The 13,382-nt window shown below is 36.3% G+C and overlaps 1 long non-coding RNA gene across 1 annotated transcript in view; it reads right to left on the bottom strand.

Moving 5' to 3' along the window:
* Positions 1-10,555: 10,555 nt before the first annotated feature.
* LOC107552982 (uncharacterized) overlaps positions 10,556-13,382 on the bottom strand; it is an 11,867-nt gene continuing 9,040 nt past the window's right edge. Inside the window, exon 3 of the long non-coding RNA XR_001604917.1 lies at positions 10,556-11,008. This is a non-coding gene — a long non-coding RNA (uncharacterized lncRNA). The remainder of the gene's footprint in view (positions 11,009-13,382) is intronic.

Here is a 13,382-nt window from a genome sequence, read left to right as displayed (position 1 = left end):
AAGTATTCAAAAAAAAAAAATGAATTGCTCATTGTTAATGTTAGTTTCTCACCAGTGGATCCTCTGCAGTGAATGGGTGCCGTCAGAATGAGAGTCCAAACAGCTGATAAAAACATCACAATAATCCACACCACTCCAGTCCATCAGTTAACATCTTGTGAAATAATAAGCTGCGTGTTTTGTAAGAAACAAATCCATCAAGGCGTTTTAAACCATCAATTCTGGCTAAAAAATGTGGCCATATTCCAAAATAACGCTTCCTGCAGCGAAAACTCCATCCCTTGCTGTCCTCGTAAATCCACCGACATATTTCTTTAGAACTGTTTTTACTTCTAAACAGTGCTTGATCTGTGCATATTTCTCTCCTGATTCAGATGAGACAATTTTTCCACTGGAGAAAGCAATATTATCGATAGAGGTCTTATATTTTAGCCGAAAGCAACAGTTTGAAGTAAAAAAAATTCTTAATGGATTTGTTTCTTACAAACACACAACTTTTCACTTCCAAGATGTTAACTGATGGACTGGAGTGGTGTGGATTATTGTGATGTTTTTATCAGCTGTTTGGACTCTCGTTCTGACGGCACCCATTCACTGCAGAGGATCCATTGGTGAGTAAATGATGTAATGCTTAATTTCTCCAAACCTGAGGAAACAAACTCATCTACATGCTTTTATGGCGAGTACATTTTCAGCTATTCAACTATTCCTTTAACTAACTGGACCTAATTTTAAAGTGTTTCTGTAGTCTCTATATGATGATTTAGAAAGAAAAAAAACATAGTCATTATAAACAACTGGTAGTCATAGGACACAAAATCATTCTAAATTATTATTCACAAAGTATGAGAATACTATCACATCTGATACTGAAAATGTAAGTGTTACTTCAGTGGTGGAAATAGACAAAGGGAATATAAAAGTATTCACAATTAAAATATAACAACCAGTGACTGACTCCCAACCCTGCATGGCACATTCTGGATGGTTCCCTGAATTAAAACATACAATCCATATGATCAGCTTCACAGTAACTCTAGACAGGGGTGACACACCTTCAGCTGGAGGGCCACATTTCTGCAGACTTGAGCTTCAACCCTAATTAAACACACAAGAGATTTTCAGCTGAAGGTCATCAGGATTACTTCAATTACAGGCAGGAGTGTTGGAGTTAAACTCTGCAGACGTGGCCCTACAGGAGCAGCTTTTGACATTCCTGCTGAAGGGCCTTAACCAGGGGCAAGTTCAAGCTCAAACCGGTGTGCACCGTTTTGCTACGGTCTCCGGTTTGAACGACATGTTTCCTGGAAACGGTGTGCAAAGGTTTTGCTACGGTTTCCAGGAAACTAGCAAAATGGTGCACACCGGTTTGAGCTTGAACTTGCCCCTGGTTAAGGCCCTTCAGCAGGAATGTTTGTTTTGTTTGGTGGGTGTGTCAAACATGTCAGCCCAATCAGCAGCAACATGTATATAAACCACGCGGTATTAAAGAGACAGCTCGCAGCTCGCATGTAAATAACATCCAAATAAATTCACAAGAGCAAGTATATTGTCTGCACATGTTTATTTACATTAAAGGCAAAATAACTGAAATAATAAGAGCACAAGTATAGATCTGGAACTTCTTTAAGTCTGTCTAAATATCATTTAGTAATTGCAATGTCTTCTGGTCCATAGCCTTTCCTTGGGAAGTTGTGCTAAATACTGATTGGTGTAACAAAGATACTAAACATATTTATATATTTTGCTATTGTATTGTGGAGTGACACTTTCATAAACTTTTCTATACCCCTCTGATTATATAATGGTAAATATTACAATATCATAGCACAACAACAGCTATCAGCAATAATGATAAGCCTAATACTCGCAATAAAAATAATAAGGTCATATAGATCATAACACAGTCTCGGAGGTAAGAAGTGGATTAGGCTATCCTTCACCTGAAATGTTTGTCTTTTCATCCTGAAATGCGAGGCAAATGTTGGATCACAATAATTAGGAACCACAGTTTCCACAAATCCCAAAATTTGATTGGGATGTTCTCTTTTATTCTGGAGGGCAAGGGCAATGACTGTAACATCGAGCGTATATTGCAGTATTAAACACGTATTTATATCGATTTCATCAGGCTCCGAAAATTCTTCAAAAAGAACACAAAGAATGGCCTTCTCAGCTGCCATAGCTGCAACTCTTGCGTCATCAGAACAGTGTTCAACGCACCACTGTTTCCGTTTGAAAAACGTTTTGCACCGTTTTTGTCGGGGCTGAACGCAGCCCAGGTGTCACATAATCCAAAATGAGCAATGCTGGGAAACTTCAGGACCAACACAGAACTAGTGAGTTATACTAAACTAATAGCTTTACTATTAAACCGACCAATGTCAAGTCAAATTTATTTGTATAACTCTTTACGATACATATTGTTACAAAGAAACTTTACAGAGCATGATAATGTTTACAATATCTTAATATTATATCTTCATGCCTTATATTCACAGTTAGAGCTGGGTATTAAAGTTTACATTTTGCGGTTTCTTTTTAACTGTATGTGGATAAAGCTATATATCCTTTATATAAAGAGCTTGGCAATATGGTTACATTTTGTGGCAATACAAAAATCAGGCACTTACGACTTTATAAAGCTGTGTGATAAATACTTCTTTTTTTTTAATGATGATAAAACAATCAGGCAGCTGAGATTTCCTATATGGTATCCGTTACGAAAATTAACCATGGTTTTACTACAAATAAAACCCAAGAAACCATTATTACTGTAGTTAAACCACGGTAACCCAAATTAACCATGGTTTTGCTACATTAACCTTAGTTTAATGGTAATACTTATGGTATTCGGAGTAAAACTTTGGTTATCCAAATGGTAATCAATATGCCAAAAATCATGGTTAGTACACTTTTACTATAATAAAACCATGGTTCACTTTCGTAAGGGATTTATTGCTTTACGTGAGTATATGTAAGTATAATAGGATGTACTATCCAACTTTTAGGAGTAGAATGGAGGAAACACCCCATAAAATTACCAAGGGGGTGTTTTTTTTTTTTACCACAGGTGGGGTACAATGCCCCCCAGTCTGACAAAGCAATTTGCTTCATAAATTCACAGCAAAATCAGAGTACAGGCAGTTTTAGCTTAAAATGTCCAAATAAAGTCCAAAGGTTTTTATTCAACCAACTAGTTAGAATACAGTACATTTGATGGAAAAACAAAGGATTTGATGTTCAGGACATAGTAACTACAGTAATGAAGCCACGCCCCCTGGGGACATTTTGCCCCACAAACTAGGTTTAAAAAAAATTAAAAGTTGTCATTCTGTAAATATAAATATATATTTCATATATAATACAATCTCCCTATTTACAGGCCTTACTATTCTCATATCATATATATAACTGCGATGTTCTACAAAACAACAAGCTTTAAAAAACATTTTTTTCTTACTGCTGAACATTAGATCACTTACTGTGAGATCTGTTTTCTCTCAGGTGCATCACCGGTGTAAGCTTCATGGTGAACACTTACAGCAAGTTACAACAAAAATCGATCTAGTCTTTATCTAGTTGTTATTTTGGGAAAAACAGGGGGGCGTTTTACCGCACTTGACCCTACAGTTTACATTTTTCGACGATAACAACCCAGCAGTTGATTTGCTATCTATCCGATAGGTTGGATATGTCTATAGTAGATGTATTCGATGTTCATTCGTATGTAAAATTTTCACTAATGAAATCACATACATTGTCTTTAAAAGGACGTTAATCTTGATAGACCACTTTGAAAATTGCTATCGTTAGGCACTGATGAACACCTCAGGAGATCAATTTAGGATGTATGTTCAGTGATAAACAGCAATAATCACCAACATATCATAATTCTAAGCTCATTGTTCAGATTCCCTTTTATTTCCTGCAGATGGTCTTTGCTGCAAAGTAAATTGAGTTGGGACCGCTCAAAACTCTCCCAGTTCAGTCGAGCCGTCTTTACATTTACTCTGGCCAGTGAAACCACTGATAGCTGGAGGGCTGATCTGGGTACAGCAGCGGACTGACCTGCGCTCTGGACTGGAGCCATTAACAGCGCTCTCTGCAGACTCATAAACATGGGTTCGTAAGATTTGCTGCTACCCTTTGATCAAAAATTCATTTCAGGTGTCATAACGAGTTATTTTACCATTAATTGGTGTTTTTTCTTCTTCTTTCCAATTACAGCTGATATTCCAGAGTTCAGTAAAATAGCTGGTGAGCTCAAAGAGAAGCCGAAAGATCAAGTCTGTATCACTATTAGCGTGAGCTCACCAGACAGACATCCCAGAATTCAATTATTCACCACAGCCAGGGGACATTTAATCAGACATCCATCAGGCAGAGGTGAGGTAATACACTCTGATTATAATTATGATTGATGACCCTGCGTGATAAAATGTCCTTCACTGAGTGTTTGTTTTCTTCGTTTTGCAAGGCATTACATCACAAGGGGGTGTAGTAGGTTACATATTACATGATGTTAACAGATAACCTGTGGTCTGATGAGAAAGTTTGTTTTATGGCAAGACACTATACTGGCAAGAACCATTTTTAGGTCAATTTTGGACTATTTTGCTTCCATAACTTGACTTCTTTCTAACCTAGTGCTAAGAAAATATCCAAAATACACATTTAGAGTTTATTACACTTTAACTGTTTGTGTCTGTTTAATTACAATACATATGTGACCCTGGAGCACAAAACCAGTCTTCAGTCGCTGGGGTATATTTGTAGCAATAGCCAAAAATACATTGTAAGGGTCAAAATGATTGATTTTTCTTTTATGCCAAAAATCATTAGGATATTAAATAAAAATCGTGTTCCATGAAGATATTTTGTAAATGTCCTACTGATATATATATATATATATATATATATATATATATATATATATATATATATACACAGTATATATATATTAAAACGTAATTTTTGATTAGTAATATGCATTGCTAAGAACTTCATTTGGACGACTTTAAAGATGATTTTCTCAATATTTAGATTTTTTTGCAAAAAGATTCCAGATTTTCAAATAGTTGTATCTCGGCCAAATATCGTCCTATCCTAACAAACCATACATCAATGGAAAGCTTACTTATTCAGCTTTCAGAAAAAAATTGACCCTTATGACTGGTTTTGTGGTCCAGGGTCATATCGTTAAAGGCAGTTTTCTCAAAACTCAAAACTTTTTCTCCTGCACTGTGCTGGAAATCGATGGAAGCTTGTTTCCGTCATATAGGATCAAAATTAAAAAGGTAATTACAACTTCTTTCTCACAATTTAGACTTCTTTCTTGCAATTTCGAATTCTGAATCCGTTTTTTTTTTCCATGGCAGAAAAAAAAAATCTGAATTCAAAAAAGTCAGAATTGCTAGATGTCGGGATTGTGAGAAAGAAAGTTTATATATTGCAGCTTGAACATTTTGTTCCTCAGAAATATGAGTTTATCTCTCACAATTCTGACTTTTGTGGCTGAATTGTGAGAAATAAACTCAGAATTGTGAGATAGAAAGTCAAAAAAGTTTTGTTTTTAGATGTTTGTTTTTTTATTCCATGGCAAAAAAATCAAAAATTTCAGAACTCAAAGAAAAAAAAAGTCAGAATTGTGAGAAAGTAAGTCAGGATTCTGAGCCTATATATCATATTTATATCTGTTTCTAATCTACGGAGTGGTAAAAAGAAATCAACAATATGAAACAAGAATTTTTGAACCTGGCTTGATCTACTGTTCACATCAACTGGGGAAATTATGGTCATATCTATTATTATTTTAGTTTTTTGCCCTATTCAGCTGTACTGTCTTGCCTTTAAAATAAGCCAAATTTAGAGTTTTTAGTAATATGAAATAATAGACAGACCACTGTACACAATATTTCCCCTGAAATCTTCCCTCTCATAATGGTCTTTGGGAGAAGCCCCCCTCAACCCACTTTAATGAGGCAAATCTCTGATATTGGCTGACATTTTAAAATCCTCTTCCTGAACGGCAGTGCCAGCAGTCATCTTTACAAGAGATTTCTGCTGAAGGTTTTTGTAATGATGGAGGGAATTATAACGGCCTTGGTGTCAGTGTGAATAGGAGCCGGTGGCTTAAGAGTAAAACCTCACCTCACAGATGAGCTCGGGTATCCCAAGATGCTTTGGGTCTTGAAGCCCGTTCATTTTACAGGCAGGTTTAGACCAGATGCCCTCCGCTCTACTCTGAGATTTAGGGTGATTAAAGAGGGAGGGATCATGTCATGTATTTGTCATGGTCAACAAAGAGAAAAGCAATAAAGAGCGAGTCTCCATTTTACTCAAACTTTCAACGGGACCTGACTGCGTCACTGTCATTATATAAAAACTTTCAGTTGTGCTTTGTTACCCTTTGTTATACTTTTTTTTTTAAAGCAAGTAAAAGGCCTTTTAGTGTAATTCTAAAAGCATTCACCCTTCAGGTTGTGGTTCACGTGTCTTTTTGCCGTCAAATCTTCATCCAACTTTTTTTTGCCATATAAATAAATACCTAGATTGCACATTGTTGCTCAGTTTGGGCCTCTGAATAAAAGTGAGTTATTTTTCGTCTTAGAGTATGAGCTCAATATTATCGTATGAATATTTAGTAGCTATAGTGAAATATATTGTCTAAATGATCAATAAAATGTCCCATTTAAAAAAAATTAATTATACTGTTTCACATGTCAGTTCTGAACAACAACATTTACAATAAACGTGAATGTAATATAGAGTAACTTTTTTTTTTTAGACGCAATACTGGCAGTTACTTTGTCTATTCCACCAGCGAAAAGTTTTAAACCACATTGTGTCCAGCAATGTGTTTAGTGTTTTGTTCCTGAATGAATCAGTTGAACGAGTCAGATAGCAGTGAATGATTCAATGACTCATTTACAGCTACTTGTCACCAACTACTGGCGCAACGATGTAACTTGCAGAAAATCTTTACCACTAATGCCGACTGACGGGCTGTTTCCGAAATCACATACTGGGTAGATATTTATTTTGAATAAGTACTTGCCTCATGATCGTTAAAAAGTATTTTCTATATAGTATGAATCAGCAGCTCTGCTATGAATGTGTGTAGCATGAATATAATCTATACTACATTTGTCATGTGACCTACCTGCATCAGTTGCGTCGCTTCACTGGCATTCACAAATCCTTTCCGATGGCCTCATGGATTAAAGCATGGAAGCTCGTTTCCACCGCTGAATAAAAAGTGTAATTTGAAATTTTTCTCGCAAATGCACTTTTGCGTATTGCGGTTCTGTTTTTGTTTTTTTTATAACTCAAAATTGCTTTTTGAGGAAACACAGAATTGTTTTTTTTTTTATCACGCAGAATTGTGTGATATAAACTCATAAAACTGCGTGTTATGAAGTCAAAATCGCAAGATATAAACTCGCATTTGTAAGAAAATGGTCTTCTTTCTCCTCAGAATCAGACTTTATAACTCGCAATAACGATATATAAACACGATTATGAGGAAAAAAAGTCAGCAGTTACGAGAAAAAGTCAGAATTGTAAGTTTACTGTATTTCTTGCAATTTTGAGTTTACATCAGCAATTCCAAGAAGTCAGAATTGTAAGTTTACAGTATTTCTCGCAATTTTGAGTTTACATCAGCAATTCCAAGAAGTCAGAATTGTAAGTTTACAGTATTTCTCGCAATTTTGAGTTTACATCAGCAATTCCAAGAAGTCAGAATTGTAAGTTTACAGTATTTCTCGCAATTTTAAGTTTACATCAGCAATTCCAAGAAAAAAGTCAGAATTGTAAGTTTACTGTATTTCTCGCAATTTTGAGTTTACATCAGCAATTCCAAGAAAAAAGTCAGAATTGTAAGTTTACAGTTTTTCTCGCAATTTTGAGTTTACATCAGCAATTCCAAGAAAGAAGTCAGAATTGTGAGATGTAAACTCGCTATTGAGAGAAAACGCTGCAATTACCTTTTTTATTTTATTTTATTCAGTGGTGGAAACAAGCTTCCATATTAAAGTGTCCATGCGATGCATACTTCAGTATCTCAGCAGAAGTAGCAGATCATGCTACTTTTCACCAACTGCTTTATAAATACATTTGGACATACTACACCTTTCCTTTAATAAAATAGGGAAGTATACAGATTTGGATGCTTCCATAATCTGTCTGAACAAACACACTGGGGGAAAAAAATGGTGTAGGATTTACACTGAAACAATTTTCACTCAGAAAGTAAATTTGCTAGTAAATTTCACAAATAATTACAAATTAATGACAAGTAACACATTGAATTAAAGTGAAAGTAGAAAGATTGACAGTTTTTTATTTATTTATTATTATACATTTTTTTTTACAGTGTACATACAAGTGGAGTGATACAAACATCTCAGTGCTGTTGGTAAGTCAAATCCGATTTATATAGACAGATGACTTGTCTATAATGCTGCATGAATAAAGTTGCTTTATTGCCTTTCTTTGAACACAACCCGTAGATGAGCTTGAAAATAAGATGTGCGAAGATCAACAGCACTACACAAATGCATATGACCCACTTATTATTTACGCTACTGTTCATTGCCGTTCACAGTCCTTCCTCATTATTTGCGACATAATCACAACCTTGTTTTGAATGTGATTATGGGCCTCATTGTGTTTGAGAAGTCTGTTTCACTAGAATTGGCCTTAAACAGTGCTCTGGGAAAATCGGAGTATTAATAACAATTATTGGCGTTCTTTAGTTTCTACAGGCACCTTAAGTGTTGGGTATTGACTGTTGTCTATTGATTTCACAGCTTGTCACTTGGGGTTCAACTCCCATTGACTCAGAACACTTCAAACAAGCCCTCATTCACCGACACACATGCATATGTGCAGGAGGATATTATTCTAAATAGCATTGTTGATCTGAAATAAAAAAATTAAAGCATGCACTTGACATGTAAGGAAAACTGATAGTTTGCTGCTGTTTTCTAGTCATCTACTGAAATGGTTTCATTTAATCCTTACTAGTTAAAAAAGCTGACAAATACAAACATGTATCAGTTTTATTGACTGATTTGTGTTTATAGGAAATGCACGATGACAGTGAATAAGGCACAGCATTATTTAATATTTTAAAAGTGCTATTAATTTTGCTGGCTGACTGATATGACATGTCACTTTTCATTGCCTTCAACGGAAAATCCATTAAAATGTTATATATTAGGCTATGAGGCATTATTATATGATTGATTCATGTACAAATACAAACATTACGTTTAACTTTTCCAAATCGCAAACTATGACAGAAGCAGCATTGAAACTTTACCAGCCATTAGAATTCACACTCTCATTCATCTCTGTAAACTAGAATTGTAACTAGGAGGAAAATTCACAGTAGAATGTTCATTAAATATGAAGTATTGTATGTCAGCAAATTTAATTTGAAAGACAAAAATAAATCAGCAGCTGATGTCAGCATATACATGAACATGAGGGGTATCAGATACTTAGTGCAGAGCTATTCAGAAATGAATCAGGTTTCATCAACAGATGAGATCTTATCATTTCTAAGGCGAGTATCTGGATAAACAGTCCAGTTTAGACATGAATTCTCATGCTGGTCCAGGTTTGTTTATGCTCTTTGTTGCTCAAGTGCCGGTGAAGCTGGTTGACCAAGAAAGTCTTGATGGCTGAGGCAGGAAAAACGGCTTAACGCAGTATTTTTTGGCTGGTCAGGCTGGAAGAGACCAGTTGAAGACCAGCTTGGTCAGGCTGAGCTTAGACCAGCAAACCATCTTAGATTGGTTTAAGTTGTATCAGCAAGTGACCCAACTGACCTTACGACAGCAATAACCTAACCGCTGCTGCTGCTGCTTTTCAAGGGTGGGTGTACTTTATATCCGTCAAACAAAATGACATTGTGAGTCAGTGATGTACATGAAAATTATGTACTTGGATGACTTTGGAATAAATTGCCTCAAATCATTGTGCAGAAAAACAGAAAGCACAGGCTTTTGTATCAGGTTATTATGCTGAAATACTAAATATAATGGTAGAAGATGAAAAAAATAGTGAAATTACCAGGGAAAATCTAGCCAGGTGTGAAGAAGTCAGACAGTTGATGTCATAAATATTGACATTAATAAGCAGGAAAATTATGTAATGGACGCTTTCTGCAGATGCAAACAGGACAAATGCATTTTGTGTGTGTTTTTCTCAAAATGTCAATGTTCTAAAGAATGACAAGTGCTATTTATCACTTGTATTATGTTAAAATTCTGGATATAATTATGTTCTGAGTCAACTGATCCTAAATTAATTCAATACAATTAACCCAAAATCACACGCTGAGAAAAAATCAGGTAAAAACAGTAAACCTTTAACATTAATACTTTTCACACATTACAAAAAAGTAAACACGAGAACATGATTTTTAAAACTAACTTTTTAATGAACTCAAAACGTATTTTTAAAACCTCTGTTTTTCACAAAATGTGAATATTATAAACAGTGTTTTAAATATTTGTTCAACATTTTTATGTGTGCTTTTCTGAAGCTCAGACAGTAGAGCATGGCATTAACAACAGAAAGATCAAAATTCACATGCATGAACTACTTGGGGTCTGTGCACCTGCCTTTAACCTTGAAAAATCTGTATTCTACTATTCCTTACCTTTGAGCAAACATAGACGATCATTCAGAAGCTTAGTTGTTCATGCAATCTACAATTCAGTCAGTTTGACAGACAAAAGTCAGAGAATTGATTTGATTGGCTATTTGGGCCGTCAGTCATTTATCTGTCGTAAGGTCAATTATCAGCCATCATTTGATAATCATGTTTTTGTAGAACTCATTGTGTCAGTGATTAAGAAGGGATCCAAGAGACAGTTGGTTTGCTGAAAACCGTTCTATAGCCATTGACGTCGATCCGGACACAGGCACTGACTGGCACAGACTTGCGCTGCAGGTGGTCAGGAAGTGCTTTCTTCTTCCTCTTTCTTCACTGTAAGAACAAACATGCAGTTTTATTTACAGCCACCTCATAAACAAGCTTCAATGGGCTCCTCCAATTAACTAAACAACAGACATATCCATCATAATTACACTCTCGCACATGACATTGGCAGATAAATATTCTATTCCAGCTGCATCTCTCTCTCTCTTTCTTGGCTGGCTTTGGCTTCTTCCTACCTCTGCTTTTGATTTCTGAGCGCACTGAAGGTCTGAACACTGTTGCGTGGAAGATGAAAGGTCAAAGGCTACTGACGAATTCTATGGCACGTTCCCCAGATATAATGAGCACTCTCATTCTTGAACAGTTCATCAAGGTTTTTAGTCGAGCCTTATGCTCTTCGGTGGAAAACAAATCCGGCTTATTAGCCAAATATGTATCTCTTTTTTTGCACCGTCTCTGTGGCTGCATGCAAATTTCATCCTTTATTTAAGGAGAAAATCACCGTTCCTCGTATTCCCCGAACTCTTCACTGTCTGCGTCAGACAGCTTAGCATATACAATGGGCTCATCGGCGACTTCAGCGGCATGGCTAATGCAAGACCTTTTGCGCTGCGTAATTCCGGAAGGATAAACAGGCTCGTGCATGCAAAATTATTCAAACACAGATAATTAACCGGGGAAACAATCAGCTGTATGAATAATAATCCACAGTGGTAGATATTATAACTTTAGAGCATGAGAAGAAGATGGATGTGGGTACCTTGGGCATGAGCTTATCAAATAAGGCTCGGTAAATGTACCCTGAATTAAATGAGTCAATCATTTTAATGTGCAAGAGAAGCCCTGAGGAGAACAAATAAGCAATCACTACATCACGCAGGGCGAGCAAATGAACCTGCTGCACAATTAGGCAGGGTCACATTCGGCGAGGACTGCAAGCACTCCATGTGCTAATGAGCTCTGTGCGTGTCAGGGAAAGAGGGATGGAGGGAGAGAGAGATATAGTTGCCGCCTGAATAAAGAGCCTACAACCACAGCACTTATGGTGGAATAGATAGCGCTTCATTAAGGACACTTTCACACCACAGCTTTTGGTGCCATTTGACGTCAGCGTTCGGTTCATTTTGTTAAAAACGCCATTCAAGTTCTTTTCAAAAGGTGGTCTGGGGTGTACATTATTTGTACTCAGGTACAGTTCACACACAGTTGATAGGAACACAATCAAGTCACGGAAGTGAGGTACTAATGCAAGTGCCGTTTCATGTGTTTAAAGATTTGGAACTGAATTCACTGACAAAAACATGAATAAAAATGGAAGAAAAGTTACGTCTGATGACGCCAACAAACTGGGGTTTGGAATCAAAATAGCTATGTGAAAAGAGACTAGTGGGGGCAGAGGGAATGTCAGATTTGGACCAAGATACTGAACAAAAGTTTGGTCTAAAGTGTATGATTTTGGCAGCATTTGTGATAAACTTCGAGAATTGTAAAAGATTTCTTTCATTGTGAGGCAGTCTTTGATCACTTACGCCCAAAGTATTCTTTATTTTGACATGAATGCTCATCGTGTACGTATAGCCAAACACACAGCCTTTCAGCATGCGCCAACAGTCAGATAACATAACTAAAAAGCCTACAACCACAGAGTTGTGTGTATCTCTAAGCCCCCTCACATTGATAGCGCTTCATTAAGGACACTTTCACACCACGGCTTTTTGTGCCATTTGACATCAAAGTTCAGTTCATTTGGAGTTCTCATCAAAAGGTGGTCTGGGGTAGGGCTGCACGATAAATCGAAATGGAATGGAGATCGCGATTCGACAGAAGCTGCGATTGTCATGCGTATCTTTCAGTGAAGCACGGTTCTGTGATCAGCAGTAAATCTCCATCCAAAGGCCAGAGGGCGCTCTCACGCTGAAACTCCAAATACACCTCGCAGAAGAAACCCAAAAAATGCCTATAGCTGCAGCTGAATAAACAGAAGATTCAACTACTTTCATTGATTCAACGTGACAATTAAACACACGACTACGGCAATATACAGTTTATCAGAGTTCTTATTAAAATAATGCGATTTTTTTGCGCAACTTGTCAGTGAACTACGGCTCTGTGTAGTAAATTCTGCGCCATCTGAAAGCACGTGATGATGATTTCCTGCTGATTACAGAACCGGCTTTTTTAACAAAATGCACATGACAATCGCATTTGATTCATCATGCAGCCCTAGTCTGGGGTGCAAATTATTTGAACTCAGGTACGGTTCACATTGGGTAGGAACCCATACGCAAATGTAATATACAGTATGCACACATATTAAATTCCAGTATATAAAATATATTGTCATATGAAATAAAAATATATATGAAACATATTAGAAATTTTAACAATATATATATATATATATATATATATATATATATAT

The sequence above is a fragment of the Sinocyclocheilus grahami genome, unplaced genomic scaffold (genome assembly GCF_001515645.1).
Source record: "Sinocyclocheilus grahami isolate Dianchi unplaced genomic scaffold, SAMN03320097.WGS_v1.1 scaffold462.1, whole genome shotgun sequence".
Lineage (NCBI taxonomy): Eukaryota > Metazoa > Chordata > Actinopteri > Cypriniformes > Cyprinidae > Sinocyclocheilus > Sinocyclocheilus grahami.
This window is presented reverse-complemented; position numbering and strand designations above follow the sequence as displayed.